The sequence below is a fragment of the Moschus berezovskii genome, chromosome X, assembly GCF_049115385.1.
Source record: "Moschus berezovskii isolate FMDL1 chromosome X, NW_MosBer_1.0, whole genome shotgun sequence".
NCBI classification, from domain to species: domain Eukaryota; kingdom Metazoa; phylum Chordata; class Mammalia; order Artiodactyla; family Moschidae; genus Moschus; species Moschus berezovskii.
The window spans coordinates 78,841,549-78,858,927 of NC_142488.1; the positions used below are offsets into that span (position 1 = coordinate 78,841,549).

A 17,379-nucleotide genomic window follows, 5' to 3' on the forward strand; every position below is an offset into this window, starting at 1 on the left:
TCTCATTCAGATATGAAGGAGAAACAAAAAGCTTTACAGACAAGCAAAAGCTGAGAGAATTCAGCATCACCAAACCAGCTCTCCAACAAATGTTAAAGGACCTTCTCCAGACAGGAATCACAGAATGAGTGTATAAACTCGAACCCAAAACAGTAAAAAATGGAAACGGGACCATACTTATCAATAATTACCTTAAATGTAAATGGGTTGAATACCCCAACCAAAAGACAAAGACTGGCTGAATGGATACAAAAACAAGACCCATATATATGTTGTCTACAAGAGGTCCACCTCAAAACGAGGGACACATACAGAATGAAAGTGAAGGGCTGGAAAAAGTTATTCCATGCAAACAGAGACAAAAAGAAAGCAGGAGTATCAATACTCAGATAAAATAGACTTTAAAACAAAGGCTGTGAAAACAAACAAAGAAGGACACTACATAATGATGACAGGATTAATCCAAGAAGAAGATATATTAATTATAAATATTTATGCACCCAACATAGGAGCATCACAATACGTAAGACAAATGCTAACAACTATGAAAGGGGAAATTAACAATAACACAATAACAGTGTTAGACTTTAATATCCCTCTCACACCTATGGATATATCAACTAAACAGAAAATTAACAAGGAAAAACAAACGGTTAAATAGTACAATAGACCAGTTAGACCTAATAGATATCTATACGACATTTCACCACAAAACAATGAATTTCACCTTCTTCTCAAGAGCACACTGAACCTTCTCCAGGATAGATCACCTCCTGGGCCATAAATCTAGCCTTGGTGAATTCAAAAAAATTGAAATCATTTCAAGCATCTTTTCTGACAACAATGCAGTAAGACTAGATCTCAATTACAGGAGAAAAATTATTAAAAATTCCAACATATGGAGGCTGAACAACACGTTGCTGAATAACCAACAAAGCACAGAAGAAATCAAAAGAGAAATCAAAATATGCATAGAAATTAATGAAAATGAAAACACAACAACCCAAAACCTCTGGGACACTGTAAAAGCAGTGCTAAGGGGAAGGCTCATTGCAGTACAGGCATACCTCGAGAAAAAAGAAAATAGTCAACTAAATAACCTAACTCTACATCTACAGAAACTAGAAAAGGACGAAATGAAGAAACCCAGGTTTAGTAGAAGGAAAGAAATCTTAAAAATTAGGGCAGAAATAAATGCAAAAGAAACAAAATAGACCACAGCAAAAATCAACAAAGCCAAAAGCTGGTTCTTTGAGAGGGTAAATAAAATTGAGAAATGACTAGCCAGACTCATCAGGAGACAAAGGGAGAAAAACCAAATCAATAAAATTAGAAATGAAAATGGTGAGATAACAACAGACAACACAGAAATACAAAGGATCATAAGAGAATACTATCAGCAATTATATGTCAATAAAATGGACAACTTGGAAGAAATGGACAAATTCTTAGAAAAGTATAACTTTCCAAAACTGAACCAGGAAGAAATAGAAAATCTTAACAGACCCATCACAAGCACGGAAATAGAAGCTGTAATCAGAAATCTTCCAGGAAACAGAAGCCCAGGTCCAGATGGCTTCACAGCTCAATTCTACCAAAAATTTAGACAAGAGCTAACACCTATCCTACTCAAACTCTTCCAGAACATTGCAGAGGAAGGTAAACTTCCAAACTCATTTTATGAGGCCACCATCACGCTAATACCAAAACCTGACAAAGACGCCACAAAAAAAAAAAAAAAAAGAGAGAAAACTACAGGTCAATATCATTGATGAACATAGATGCAAAAATCCTTAACAAAATTCTAGCAATTATAATCCAACAACACATTAAAAAGATCATACATCGTGACCAAATGGGCTTTATCCCAGGGATGCAAGGATTCTTCAATATCCACAAAACAAGCAATGTAATACACCACATTAACGAAATGAAAAATTAAAAAAAAACATATGATCATCTCAATAGATGCAGAGAAAGTCTTTCACAAAACTCAACATCCATTTGTGATAAAAAAAATAAAAACCCTCAGGATGGCTGGAATTGAAGGAACATTCCTCAACATCATAAAAGCTATATATGACAAACACACAGGAAACATTATCCTCAATGGTGAAAAATTGAAAGCGTTTCCCCTAAAGTCAGGATCAAGACAAGGGTGTCCACTCTCATCACTGCTATTCAACATAGTTTTGGAAGTTTGGGCCACAAAAATCAGAGCAGAAAAAGACATAAAAAGAATCCAAATTGGAAAAGAAACAGTAAAACTCTCATTGTCTGGAGATGACATGATCCTCTACAGAGAAAACCCTAAAGACTCTATTAGAAAATTGCTAGAGCTAATAAATGATTATATTAAAGGCCACGGTGGCACAGACGTGAAAGACGCAGGCCCCGGCGGCGCAGACGCAAGAGACGCCAGCCCCGGCGGCACAGACGAAAGAGACGCTGGACCCGGGGCAACCAACCACGCAAAGAGGTGCGGCCGTGAGGAGCTATCCCACGTGTGAGGCCAGGGCCGGCGGCCGAGAGGAGCTACCCCACGTCCAATAGGCGGTGGCTGCGTGGGTGAAGGAGGTCCGAGAGGAGCTACTCCACGTTCAAGGTCAGGAGGGGCGGCTGTGAGGAGATACCCCTCATCAAAAGTAAGGTGCAGCGGCTGCGTTTTCTTGGAGCAGCTGTGAAGAGATATCCCATGCCAAGGTAAGAGAAATCCAAATAAGATGGTAGGTATTGCAAGGGGGCATCAGAGGGCAGACACATTGAAATCATAATCACAGGAAACTAGTCGATCTGATCACATGGCCCACAGCTGAATGTGGTCCTCTGAAGAAGGGAATGGCAAACCACTTCAGTATACTTGCCTTGAGGACCCCATTAACAGTATCACAGGGCAAAATGATAGGATACTGAATGAGGAATTCCCCAGGTCGGTAGGTGTCCAGTATGCTACTGGAGATCAGTGGAGAAATAACTCTAGAAGAATGAAGGGAAGGAGCAAAAGCAAAACCAATACCCAGTTGTGGATGTGACTGGTGGTAGAATCAAGGTCCGGTGCTGTAAAGAGCATTATTGCATAGGAACCTGGAATGTTAGGTCCATGAATCAAGGCAAATTGGAACTGTTCAAACAAGAGATGGCAAGAATGAACACAGACATTCTAGGAATCAGTGAATTAAAATGGACTGGAATGGGTGAATTTAACTCAGATGACCAATATACCTACTACTGTGGGCAGGAATCCCTTAGAAGAAATGGAGTAGCCATCATGGTCAACAAAAGAGTCTGAAATTCAGTACTTGGATGCAATCTTAAAAACGACAGAATAATTTCTGTTCGTTTCCAAGGCAAACCATTCAATATTACAGTAATCCAGGCCTATGCCCCAACCAGTAATGCTGAAGAAGCCAAGATGAACGGTTCTATGAATACCTACAAGACCTTTTAGAACTAACACCCCAAAAAGATGTCCTTTTCATTATAGGGGACTGGAATGCAAATGTAGGAAGTCAAGAAACACCTGGAATAACAGGCAAATTTGGCCTTGGAGCACGGAATGAAGCAGGTCAAAGGCTAAAAGAGCTTTGTCAAGAGAACGCACTGCTCATAGTAAACACCCTCTTCCAACAACACAAGAGAAGACTCTACACATGGACATCACCAGATGGTCAACACCAAAATCAGATTGATTATATTATTTGCAGGCAAAGATGGAGAAGCTGTATACAGTTAGCAAAAACAAGACCAGGATCTGACTGTGGCTCAGATCATGAACTCCTTATTGCCAAATTCAGACTTAAATTGAAGAAAGTAGGGAAAACCACCAGATAATTCAGATATGACCTAAATCAAATCCCTTATGATGATACAGTGGAAGTGAGAAATAGATTGAAAGGACTATATCTGAATGATAGAGTGCCTGATGAACTCTGGACGGAGGTTCGTGACATTGTACAGGAGACAGGGACCAAGACCATTCCCATGGAAAAGAAATGCAAAAAAGCAAAATGGCTGTCTCAGGAGGCCTTACAAATAGCTGCAAAAAAAAAGAGAAGCGAAAAGCAAAGAGAAGAGGAGAAATATAAGCATCTGAATGCAGAGTTCCAAAGAATAGCAAGGAGAGATAAGAAAGCCTTCCTCAGTGATCAGTGCAAAGAAATAGAGGAAAACAACAGAATAGGAAAAACAAGAGATCTCTTCAAGAAAATTAAAGATTCCAAGGGAACATTTCCTGCAAAATGGGCTCGATAAAGGAAAGAAGTGGTATGGACTGAACAGAAGAAGAAGATATTAGGAAGAGGTGGCAAGAATACACAGAAGAATTGTACAAAAAAGTTCTTCATGACCAAGATAGACACAATAAAGTGATCACTGACCTAGAGCCAGACATCTTGGAAAGTGAAGTCAAGTGGGCTTAGAAAGCATCACTACGAACAAAGTAGTGGAGGTGATGGACCAAAGAAAGGGAATGCCAAAGAATGCTCAAACTACCGCACAATTGCACTCATCTCACATGCTAGTAAAGTCATGCTCAAAATTCTCCAAGCCAGGCTTCAGCAATATGTGAACCGTGAACTCCCAGATGTTCAGGCAGGTTTTAGAAAAGGCAGAGGCACCAGAGATCAAATTTCCAACATCTGCTGGATCATGGAGAAAGCAAGAGAGTTCCAGAAAAACATCTATTTCTGCTTCATTGACTATGCCAAAGCCTTTGATTGTGTGGATCACAGTCAACTTTGGAAAATTCTGAAAGAAATTGGAATACAGAACCACCTGACCTGCATCTTGAGAAACTTGTATGCAGGTCAGGAAGTAACAGTTAGAACTGAACATGTAATAACAGACTGCTTCCAAATAGGATAAGGAGTACGTCAAGGCTGTATATTGTAACCTTGCTTATTTAACTTATATGCAGAGTACATCATGAGGAACGCTGGGCTGGAAGAAGCACAAGCTGGAATCAAGATTGCTGGGAGAAATATCAATAACCTCAGATATGCTGATGACACTACCCTTATGGCAGAGAGTGAAGAGGAACTCAAAAGCCTCTTGATGAAAGTGAAAGAGGAGAGTGAAAAGGTTGGCTTGAAGCTCAACATTCAGAAAACGAAGATCATGGCATCTGGTCCCATCACTTCATGGGAAATAGATGGAAAAACAGTGGGAACAGTGTCCGACTTTATTTTTTGGGGCTGCAAAATCACTGCAGATACTGATTGCAGCCATGAAATTAAAAGACGCTTACTCCTTGGAAGGAAAGTTATAACCAACCTTGATAGTATATTAAGAAGCAGAGACATTACTTTGCCAACAAAGGTCCGTCTAGTCAAGGCTATGTTTTTTCCCGTGGTCATGTATGGATGTGAGATTTGGACTGTGAAGAAAGCTGATCGCCGAAGAATTGATGCTTTTGAACTGTGGTGCTGGAGTAGACTCTTCACAGTCCCTTGGACTTCAAGGAGATCCAACCAATCCATTCTAAAGGAGATCAATCCTGGGTGTTCATTGGAAGGACTGATGCTAAAGCTGAAACTGCAATATTTTGTCCACCTCATGCAACGAGTTGACTCACTGGAAAAGACTCTGATGCTGGGAAGGATTGGGGGTGGGAGGAGAAGGGGATGACAGAGAATGAGATGGCTGGATGGCATCACCGACTCGATGGATATGAGTTTGAGTGAACTCCGGGTGTCGGTGACGGACAGGGAGTACTGGAGTGCTGTGATTCATGGGGTCTCGGAGAGTCGGACACGACTGAGTGACTGAACTGAACTGAACTGAAAGTTGCAGAATATAAAATCAATCAACATACAGAAATCCATTGCATTCCTATACACTAATAATGAGAAAATAGAAAGAGAAATTAAGGAAACAATGTCATTCACCGTTGAAAGGAAGAGAATAAAATACTTAGGAATATATCTACCTAAAGGAATAAAAGACCTATATATAGAAACTATAAAACACTAATGAAAGAAATCAGAGAGAACACTAATAGGTGGAGAAATATACTGTGTTCATGGATTGGAAGAATAAATATTGTGAAAATGAATATATTACCCAAAGTAATTTATAAGTTCAATTCAATCCCTCTCAAGCTACCAACGGTATTTTTCACAGAGCTAGAACATATAATTTCACAGTTTGTATGGAAATACAAAAAACCTCGAATAGCCAAAGCAATCTTGAGGAAGAATGGAACTGGGGGAATCAACCTGCTGGACTTCAGGCTTTACTACAAAGCCACAGTCATCAAGACAGTATGGTACTGGCACAAAGACAGATATATAGGTCAACAGAACAGAATAGAAAGCCCAGAGATAAATCCACGCACCTATGGACACCTTCGGAGAAGGCAATGGCAAGCCACTCCAGTACTCTTTCCTAGAATATCCCATGGATGGAGGAGCCTGGTAGGCTGCAGTCCATGGGGTCGCTAGGGGTCGGACACGACTGAGTGACTTTACTTTCGCTTTTCCCTTTCACACATTGGAGAAGGAAATGGCAACCCACTCCAGTGTTCTTGCCTGGAGAATCCCAGGGACGGGGGAGCCTGGTGGGCTTCCGTCTATGGGGTCACACAGAGTCGGACACGACTGAAGTGACTTAGCAGCAGCATGGACACCTTATCTTTGACAAGGGATTCAAGAATATTCAATGGAGAAAAGATAATCTCTCTAACAAGTGGTCCTGGGAAACTGGTCAACCACTTGTAAAAGAATTAAACTGAAACACTCCCTAATACCATACAAAAAATAAACTCAAAATGGATTAAAGATCTAAATGTAAGACCAGAAATGATAAAATACCTAGAGGAGAACATAGGCAAAACACTCTCCTACATAAATCACAGCAGGATCCTCCATGACCCTCCTCCCAGAGTATTGGAAATAAAAGGAAAATAAACAAATGGGGCCTAATGAAAATGAAAAGCTTCTGCACAGCAAAGGAAACTATAAGAAAGGTGAAAAGACAGCCTTCAGAATGGGAGAAAATAATAGCAAATGAAGCAACTGACATAAAATTAATCTCCAAAATAGAAAAGCAACTCTTGCAGCTCAATTCCAGAAAAATAAACGACCCAATCAAAACATGGGCCAAAGAACTACACAAACATTTCTCCAGAGAAGACATACAGATTGCTAACAAACACATGCAAAGATGCTCAACATTATTCATAATCAGAGAAATGCAAATCAATACCACAATGAGGTACCATTTCACGCCAGTCAGAATGGCTGCTATCCAAAAGTCTACAAGCAATAAATGCTGGAGAGGTTGTGGATAAAAGGGAACACTCTTACACTGTTGGTGGGAATGCAAACTAGTACAGCCACTATGGAGAACAGTGTGGAGATTCCTTGAAAAATTGGAAATAGAGCTGCCATATGACCCAGCAATCACACTACTGGGCATAAACACTGAGGACACCAGAATTGAAAGAGACACATGTATTCCAATGTTCATCGCAGCACTGTTTATAATAGCAGGACATGGAAGCAACCTAGATGTCCATATGCAGATGAATGGATAAGAAAGCAGTGGTACATATACACAATGGAGTATTACTCAGCCATTAAAAATAATACATTTGATTAAGTTCTAATGAGTTGGATGAAACTGGAGCTTATTATACAGAGTGAAAGAAGCCAAAAAGAAAAACACCAATACAGTATACTAACGCATATATATCGAATTTAGAAAGATGATAACGATAACCCTGTGTATGAGACAGGAAAAGAGACACAGATATATAGAATCGTCTTTTGGACTCTGTGGGAGAGGGCGAGCGTGGGATGATTTGGGAGAATGGCAATGAAATATGTATATTATCATATGTGAAACGAATTGCCAGTCCAAGTTCAATGCATGATACAGGATTTTAGGAGCTGGTGAACTGGGATGAACCAGAGGGATGGGATGGGGAAGGAGGTGGGAGGGGCGTCAAGGTGGGGAACACATGTACACCCGGGGCAGATCCATGTCAATGTATGTCAAAACCAATACAATAATGTAAAGTAATTAGCCTCCAATTAAAAAAAATAAATAAAAGGCATGTACCTGAAATCCAAATAGAAATTTGACCGCTGGCCCTCACCTGGCTCGCTTTCCCTATCCCCCCGGCACCCTCCCCAACCCTCTGCTTGGACAGCCCCCCCATGAGCACGAGATGCTCCGTCACCCAGTTTTTGGCACCCCCTACCCCCGAGACCTGCCTGGGGCCATCCCACCCCCCATGTCGGCGGCCCACCAGCTGCAGGCCATGCACGCCTAGTCGGCTGAGCTGCAGAGACTGGCCATGGAGCAGCAGTGGCTGCACGGACACCCCCACATGCATGGTGGCCACCTGCCCAGTCAGGAGGATTATTACAGTCGACTGAAGAAAGAAGGTGACAAGCAGTTATAAGTTATTTATTTGTTAACGTTGGCTGTGGAAACTTCAATTCTTGGGGGGAGAAAAACAGGACTTTTTACATACAATAGGAGCTCTAAAAGTAAAAAGAATATCTTCTAAAGATTTCTTTATATATTTAAAGACCCCACAACTAAAAATGTGTCAGCATACATAGTGTTCGTCTGTAGAGAGGATTCCTTGAGACTGGTTTGGGTCTCCCTGCATGACAGTCCCCCAGAAACTTAGTGAGTCCTGGAATGGACTGAACACCCAGAAAGTGCCCCTGCAGTCTTGGGGTTTGGCTTTAGCTTTCTTTTCCTTCTTTGATTTTTCTCAGTAGGTGCTAGATCCCAGTTCACACCCTCCAGTGCGTGCAGACACACAGTTGCGTGTGTCCCAGAACCCACACGGTCTGCAGCATCTGAGTTTGGAATCCAAGAGCTATAATTTTTTAAAAAAAATCTTTTATTTTAATACATTGTAGGAGATCTTCATAATTTGAGGAGGTTCTGTGCATGGCTTTTTACGTCTGTAAATAAATAATTTTAGAACAGCCAAAATTTTCAATAAAAAAAAAAAAAGAAATTTAATTAACCTTCCATCTTAGATTCCATGGACTATTATTAAAAGTACTTTCTAAATCTACATCTTGAACTACCTTGACCTGCTATGCTTCCAAAGTACTCATTCTCTGTACCAAACTTGAGGAGCTGAATACAAAGAGATGATATCCAATCATGCTATTACTTTTACTTTAAATTTATGAGCACAAATATCAAGCAGCTTCTTAGTGCAACCTGGAAATCATACTCAATTCCCTTGTCAAGTAACTTGACTTAACTCTCTGAGGAAAGTGTATATCATCTTATTAATCCTCAAATATATAACACCTCTTCCCTCTTCTTATTCTTGGCTAATCTCATTGCTTATGGTTCATTACATACTACTAACTGAAGAGATTTTCTTCATCTTCCTGTACTGTTTTGAACATTCTGTCTTTCCCTAGACCCACATATTCTGCTTTGTCTCTGTCATAAGTGAAGTTCTCTACCTGTCTACTGAATATTACCCTCTCCTGCCCCCAAACTTTATGTCTACAATCATCCCATTTTTTCTAGCATCAACAATTCTTGCTTTTTCATCTAAATCAACAAACATAGTTCAATATTTCCTATTTTTAAAAAAGCTTTCTGTTGGGAAAGACAGCCAATTCAGCTTGTCAGCTTTTTCATTTGCACATAAGAGCAGCCTTGGACCTGAAACATCTCCTTACAAGAGATAAAGAGCCTGTGCTGGTAGCACCTCATTGTTTGGGAATTCCTTTCACTGTTCAGGGCTTAATGTATGTCTTAGTTCTGTTTAAGTATATGTATCACAGGGCACTTGGCCAATTCCACTGCTATATATGTTTCTAGTGGGGAAGGCAAAGGGTCTTTTTATTGCAGTAAAATGTAGGGTGTGTGTAGGCACACTATTGATATTGGCTGTTGAGTGGTTCTGATATCTGTGAGAGGTCAGTGCATTGCAAGGAGCTGGATATTGTGCACTCTCTTCTCTTGCTCTAAGTAAACACTGTACCACTTGTGACTGGTGTGCATGGCACATGTTCTCAGGGATCTCAATTCACGCACTGGTCTCTTTCTTGGGTGGCATTTATATAACATAACCTTTTAACCTTGACTGCACTCATGTTGGGCTTTCCTGGTAGCTCAGCTGGTAAAAAATCAGCCTGCAATGCAGGAGACCCTTGTTCGATTCCTGAGTGGGGAGATCCCCTGGAAAAGGGATAGGCTACACACTCCAGTATCCATGGGCTTCAGTGGTGGCACTCATGTTGTACTCTATCTTGTGGCACACCCTGACCCCCCAATGAACAATAAAGCACCCTCCCATGGTTCTAGGATGCAGAATCAAAACCTTTATTGAGAGTAATTTCTCCATAAATTAACTGCCCTATACATATGCCTCTATTTCACTTGAGAAATCACTGTTTCAAAAAGACCTTAAGATCAGTTACTAGAGGAAATGACAAAACTAGTAAGAATGCAGTGACATATCCAATGTATTTACAAGGCTTGAACATATTCTATTCAATAGTGTAATGAATACTAAAACCTAAAATCTCAAATATTGAAATATTATTATATGTCATATACTGTAACAAATATTTAACACAAAATCTTTTCATTAATCCTCATATTAACTTTATAAGTAGAGATTTGTGCTTTGTGATTGATCCCATTTTATAGATGATAAAAACAAGGCTACACAAATACTACACATATGCCCAAGATCACACAGATATTAAGTGGTGGAGCTGAGAATTTGAACCTAAACAATGTGACTCCCGAGTTTTTGCTTTTTAAACATTACCTTACATTGTGAACACATAACAACTTTTTCTTACCATCACTCACTGTTCTTGCTGAGTTTCGAATTCAGGCAGATGAACTGGGCCAAATATAGTAAGTTCTTGATATCACAAGCTAAATTAGGAGCTTATTCCACAATTAAGATATTAGACAAACTTTATTAACTGACCGATTAAGATGCTAATTAAGGATCATGCAATTGAAAGCCTTGAGAATACTCAGAAGTGCTGACAGTACATGTGACAGCAAGTAGGTATTAGATATAGATGGAAAAACAGTGGAAACAGTGTCAGACTTTATTTCTTTGGGCTCCAAAATCACTTCAGATGCTGATTGCAGCCAGGAAATTAAAAGACGCTTACTGCTTGGAAAGAAAGTTATGACCAACCTTGATAGTATATTAAAAAGCAGAGACATTACTTTGCCAACAAAGGTCCGTCTAGTCAAGGCTATGGTTTTTCCCGTGGTCATGTATGGATGTGAAAGTTGGACTGTGAAGAAAGCTGATCGCCGAAGAATTGATGCTTTTGAACTGTGGTGTTGACTCTTGAGAGTCCCTTGGACTTCAAGGAGATCCAACCAGTCCATTCTAAAGGAGATCAGTCCTGGGTGTTCATTTTAAGGACTGATGCTGAAGCTGAAACTCCAATACTTGGGCCACCTCATGCGACGAGTTGACTCACTGGAAAAGACTCTGATGTTGGGAAAGGTTGGGGGCGGGAGGAGAAGGGGACGACAGAGAATGAGATGGCTGGATGGCATCATCGACTCTGTGGACATGAGTTTGAGTGAACTCCGGGAGTTGGTGATGGACAGGGAGGCCTGGCCTGCTGTGATTCATGGGGTCGTGGAGAGTCGGACACGACTGAGCGACTGAACTGAACTGAACTGAGCCTTCTCTCTTTTTTGCTCTATGCTTGAATTAAGAATTCAGTGACACAGGTTCAAGTGATAAGATTCCATGACTTTCTCACAAAATAGTTCTCAAACTATTATTTAAATAATTCAGATGCAAAGATATTATACCTGATAGTGCATAGATTCAAAATGGCTGATAATTTTTATCAGTTCTCAGGATGACCTGTCATCACTGGGACCTCACTAAGTTTTCTATGAAACAGCTTTATATTTTATTAAACAACTTTAGGGAAACAAACACCATCACAGATCATCAAGGAAATAATTTGAGGTAAATATTCTACCTAAAAGCAAATGTAAGTTACTTGAAAATTACTTGTGGCAGAGGTAGAGATTGTTGTTTTGGTAAATTAGCTATATTTTAGAGTATTTGGGTATGTGGGAGCTTTAAATATCCATTTGGTATGTAAATTTAAATATTGATTAGTAAAATAAACATTTTAATTCAGATGAATATTTATGAAGTAGCTTGTAGATCAAAATGGCTGCCAAAGAATGTCTGTTAGCAAAAACTAATAATTTTTTAAGTACATGAAGTTTGTTTATAAAAGCCCTCTTTGGGTGGTATGAAGCCAAAAACACATCTTTTCTTTCTTCTCTATGTAATTGAAATATACAGAGCAGTTTTTATCACAAAGTATTTCACTACTTCTCTGCCATCAAAAAGGTCTTCCCAACCAAATGTTTTTTTGTGATTACCCTTTTATACAAAGGTTATTTTGCACTGCAGTACAAAACCTAGTTATGTATTGTACATTGCTCTCATCCTGTTTGAACAATAGTTTGGAGACTTCTAATGATTCAGGTGTTGCATGCAACCGTTCCAGTATTTAGTAGCAGCATTCCATAATGTCAGCATGACTCTGGCACTTCTAGTTTAATGAATAAGACTCTTGGTCTTCAATATGCCTTACTTTATACAGAGTTTTCAGTAATATTATTTGAGAGGATAAATTCTGTTTCATCTGTTCCTTTCAAGAGATTGCATACATAATGATATCACGATTTTATGCCTAGAACTAGATTCTTCTCCATTATAAGAATATTGTCTAGATAATAGAATATAATTAATAAATGAGTTCTAGAGAAAACTGGTGTTTTTTTAAGAGCTAGGAGAAATAATTTTGCTTCTACTTATTTCTTTTATAGAGAAAAAAATGGATTCATAGAAATGTGTGCATTTTCACACTGCTTTTGGTTTTATCCATAGAGAAATCTGATATCCAATACACTTCTTGAAACAATAATATACGCACATTTCAGAAGTTTGCCATGACCAAATATTCTGAAACAGAACATAAAATTTGATCTCCATAAGAAGAACCACACACTATGACACTGGTGCACACTATCATGCACAGTATGTACAACAAAAGCACCCTCCTGAGATCCCTAGAGATATGTTGCTTTAAACTCCAATCTGTTAGAAAAAGAGTAAATAATTCATCCCATATTCATACATTTTGGGGCATATTAATGGAATTATATAAAACTACTTGGAAAAAAGAATACCTACAAAGAAAATCACTTTATAGTGAGGATATGGAAGCAACCTAGATGTCCATCTGCAGACGAATGGATAAGAAAGCTGTGGTACATATACACAATGGAGTATTACTCAGCAATTAAAAAGAATACATTTGAATCAGTTCTAATGAGGTGGCTGAAACTGGAGACTATTATACAGAGTGAATTATGCCAGAAAGAAAAACACCGATACAATATACTAATGCATATATATGGAATTTAGAAAGATGGTAACGATAAGCCTGTATATGAGACAGCAAAAGAGACACAGGTGTATAGAACAGTCTTTTGAATTATGTGGGAGAGGTGAGGGTGGGATGATTTGGGCAAATGGCACTGAAACATGTATATTATCATAAGTGAAACGAATCACCAGTCCAGGTTCGACGCATGATACAGGATGCTCAGGGCTGGTGCACGGGGATGAACCGGAGGGAGGATAAGGGGAGGAGGTAGGTGGGAAGGGGGTTCAAGAAAGGGAACACATGTACACCCGGGGTGGATTCATGTCAGTGTATGGCAAAACCAACCAATATAATATTGTAAAATAAATAGCCTCCAATAAAATAAAATAAATTTAAAAAATTACAAAAGATGTTCATATTTATAAGCTGTAAATTTTATCTTCCATTGGCATAAAAGATTATCAATCCATTGCTTCAGAGTTACCAGAAAATCTGACCAAAAATTCTGTGAAATTTTGTTTCCTTTGACCAACATCAGCAAAGTTTCAGTTATGTAAGGTGAATATGTTCTAATATAAAGCTTGTAGGTTACAGTTAAGAATGCTCTACAATATACTTAATTTTCTGAGAAAGTAGAGTTTATATTGTCATTTTACCCATCCCCAAAGCATCCGTTCCGTTCCGTTGCTCAGTCATGTCCAACTCTTTGCGACCCCGTGGACTGTAGCCTACCAGGCTTCTCCGTCCATGGGATTCTCCAGGCAAGAATACTGGAGGGGTTACCGTTTCCTTCTCCAGGGGATCTTCCCGACCCAGGGATCGAACCTGGGGCTCCCGCATTGGAGGCAGACGTTTCAACCTCTGAGCCACCAGGGAAGCCCTCCCCAAAGCATATACAAATACAAAAGAAAATTGTAAACCTGTGAAGGTGATGGCTATATTAAATATCTTGATCATGGTTGGTAATCATTTCATAATGTGTATATATCAAAACATCAAATTTCATATGTTAAATATATACATGGTTCATGTGTCAATTAAACCTCAATAAAACTGCTAAAAAAATCTCGCAAGACAAAAGGAACATGTTGCCTGGACCCTCTTTACTGCCTAAGACATGAATGTTCCACAGGATAACTATACTTCTTTGGCTATTTATGACTTTTTCATTAGGGATATATTGCACATAAACTAAGACAATCAATGTCAAAAACTGTTAGTAATATATTTGATGATTCATTTTAAGGAAAAACATGAAGTTAAAAAATGGTAAAATTTATTTTAGCAGATATTTTGCAACACAAAATATTGTGTACACAAAGTGAGCTAATATCCTAGAGCTTTGTCTACACTGTTGGTGGGAATGTAAACTGGTGCAGTCACCACGGAAAACAGTACGGGACTTCCTTAAACAACTAAAAACAGAGCTACCCCTGCAATACCACTCCTGGGTATAAGCAGAGAAAACCAGGGCTCGAAAGGATTCATGCACCCCAATGTTCACTGCAGCACTATTTACAATAGCTAAGACATGGAAGCAACCAAAGTGTCCATCAACAGATGATTAGTTTAAGAAGATACACACACACACACACACACACATATATAATGCAGTATTACTCGGGCATGAAAAGAATAAATACTCCCACTTGCAGCAACACAGAATGACCTAGAGAATATCATACTGAGTGGCATCAGACAGAGAAAGACAAGTGTTATATAAGATTATTTAAAAGTGAAATCTAAAAAATAATACAAATGAACAAATGAATCTATTTACAAAATAGAAACAGACTTAAAGACATAGAAAACAAACTTATGATTACCAAAGGATGAACATGTGTATGTGGGGGAACAAATTTGGAGTTTTGTTTTAACAGATACAAACTATTATACATAAAATAGATAAGCAACAATGATTTACTATGTAATACAAGTAACTATATTCAATATCCTGTAGTAACCTATAATGGAAAATAACATATATATATATATATATATATATATATATATGTCATATATATATATATATATGAATCACTTTGCTATTACCCTGAAACTAACAGAATATTGTAAATCTACTACACTTCAATGAAATTATTCTGAAGTTTTGTTTTATTCTTTATTTTCTTGGTTAAAGGCCTTTTTTTTGTAAGTAAGCATTAAATATACCTAACTATTGAGAAATATACTGAGTACAATTCTTGTCATTATGATTACAGCTGTTAAATTTAACTTATCTGTTAATTAGTAATTTGTTACTATGTCAATAGGTAATAAAGCTTATATGGAACATGTTCAGTTTATATTCTTTTGAAGTTTGATTGTATTTCTAGTTCTTCTTGATTTAAATATTATCAAACAGGGCCAAGAAGCTCTTCTCATTCTTCATCTTGGTTTGTCGTCTGACTTAAATTTAACTTATTCATTTTAAATTCTATATTGGAGTATAGTCGATTTACAATGTTGTGTTAGTTTCATGTGTACAGCAAAGTGAGTTCATTATGCATATCTATTCTTTTTCAGATTATTTTCCCATATAGATTATTACAGAGTATATGGTCCTCTGTGCTATACAGTGGGTCCTTGTTGGTTATCTATTTCACATATAGTAGTGTGTGCATATATTTTTAAAAAAATTTACTAAAGTATTGTTGATTTACAGTGTTGACTCCTTCCTGGCTGTTGCCATTCTGTATACTCTCCCAGCTATTCTCTTCCTCCTCCTCTGACCATTCCCTCTCAGTCTCATGCATGATACAGTATGCATTTCTGGTCTCATTTCTTCCTTCTATGAAAGCATTATGCATGTTTTCTGGGAGTTTTTTTTTTTTTTTCTTAGCTCTGTTTTCTATACATAAAGTGAAAGTGAAAGTGAAAGTGAAGTCACTCAGTCGTGTCCGACTCTTTGCGACCCCGTGGACCACCAGGCTCCTCTGTTCATGGGATTCTCCAGGCAAGAATACTGGAGTGGGTTGCCATTTCCTTCTCCAGGGGATCTTCCCGACTCAGGGGTCGAACCCAGGTCTCCTGCATTGCAGGCAGAAGCTTTAACCTCTGAGCCACCAGGGAAACCTATAACAAAGGTATAAACTGGCAGTCTCTATACCAAACATGAATTACAGGATGTGTTTGTTAAGCATTCTAATTGAGCATGTATTCTCTAGTTTGCCACTGTGCTATAACTGATCTATTTTGCATACTTATTTTTGCCAGTCTCAAATACTTTGTTTTCCATGTCTTTAGTCTCATATATTCTCTTGAGTTCTAAATCTACATTTAAAAATTTAGCATTACCCATTTTTTATCTTTTAGCATCTAAAGTTAAGCTTCTAAAATTCAGCTTAGCTCCTCCTCTCTAAAACCCTTCTTTCTACTATTTTAATTCATGCTGTGTCAGTATCACCCTACTTAATATTTTCCTACTGGTTTAGGCTTGAAACTTCAGTTTTATCTTTGAATCCTTCATTGCCACACAAAATTAATTGTTTTTCAAGTCCTGTTGCTTCAAGTTACATAACATATTTTTGCACTGATCCTTCCTCTTCATACCCAGAGCAAGTACCCTAGGTTAGGTTCTCACTGTCTCTCCTCTTGATCAGTGCAATAGCTTCCCTATGACCTAAACTAGACACATAGAAAGCATCTGAAGAAATATCAAACATTCAACTTGGAATAAACAAAACTAGATAGCCTTGAAAACTGCTTTTAAATATCTGAGAAGCTGTCGTGGAAAAAGTGTTTAGAATTATCCTGTGTGGTCTTCAAGAAAGCCAGAACCCCAAGGGAAAGAAGATGTATAGTTTTGGGGTCAGTATAAAGAAGATTTTTTCTAATATTTACTTAAGGAAATAAACTCTCTTTTACTCTATGTACTTGAGCCCACAGTGGAAGATAAGAAATCAAAGATCTATAAATCTGCAAGACTGCTAAATTCATAATTCCAAATTACCTGTACAAATCTTAGAATGATATTTCTTCA

At 38.3% G+C, this 17,379-nt stretch overlaps 1 pseudogene; it reads left to right on the plus strand.

Annotated features, from left to right (window-relative positions):
• Positions 1-8,275, plus strand: part of LOC148773358 (ubiquitin-conjugating enzyme E2 D3-like) — a 32,095-nt pseudogene extending 23,820 nt beyond the window's left edge.
• Positions 8,276-17,379: the final 9,104 nt, after the last annotated feature.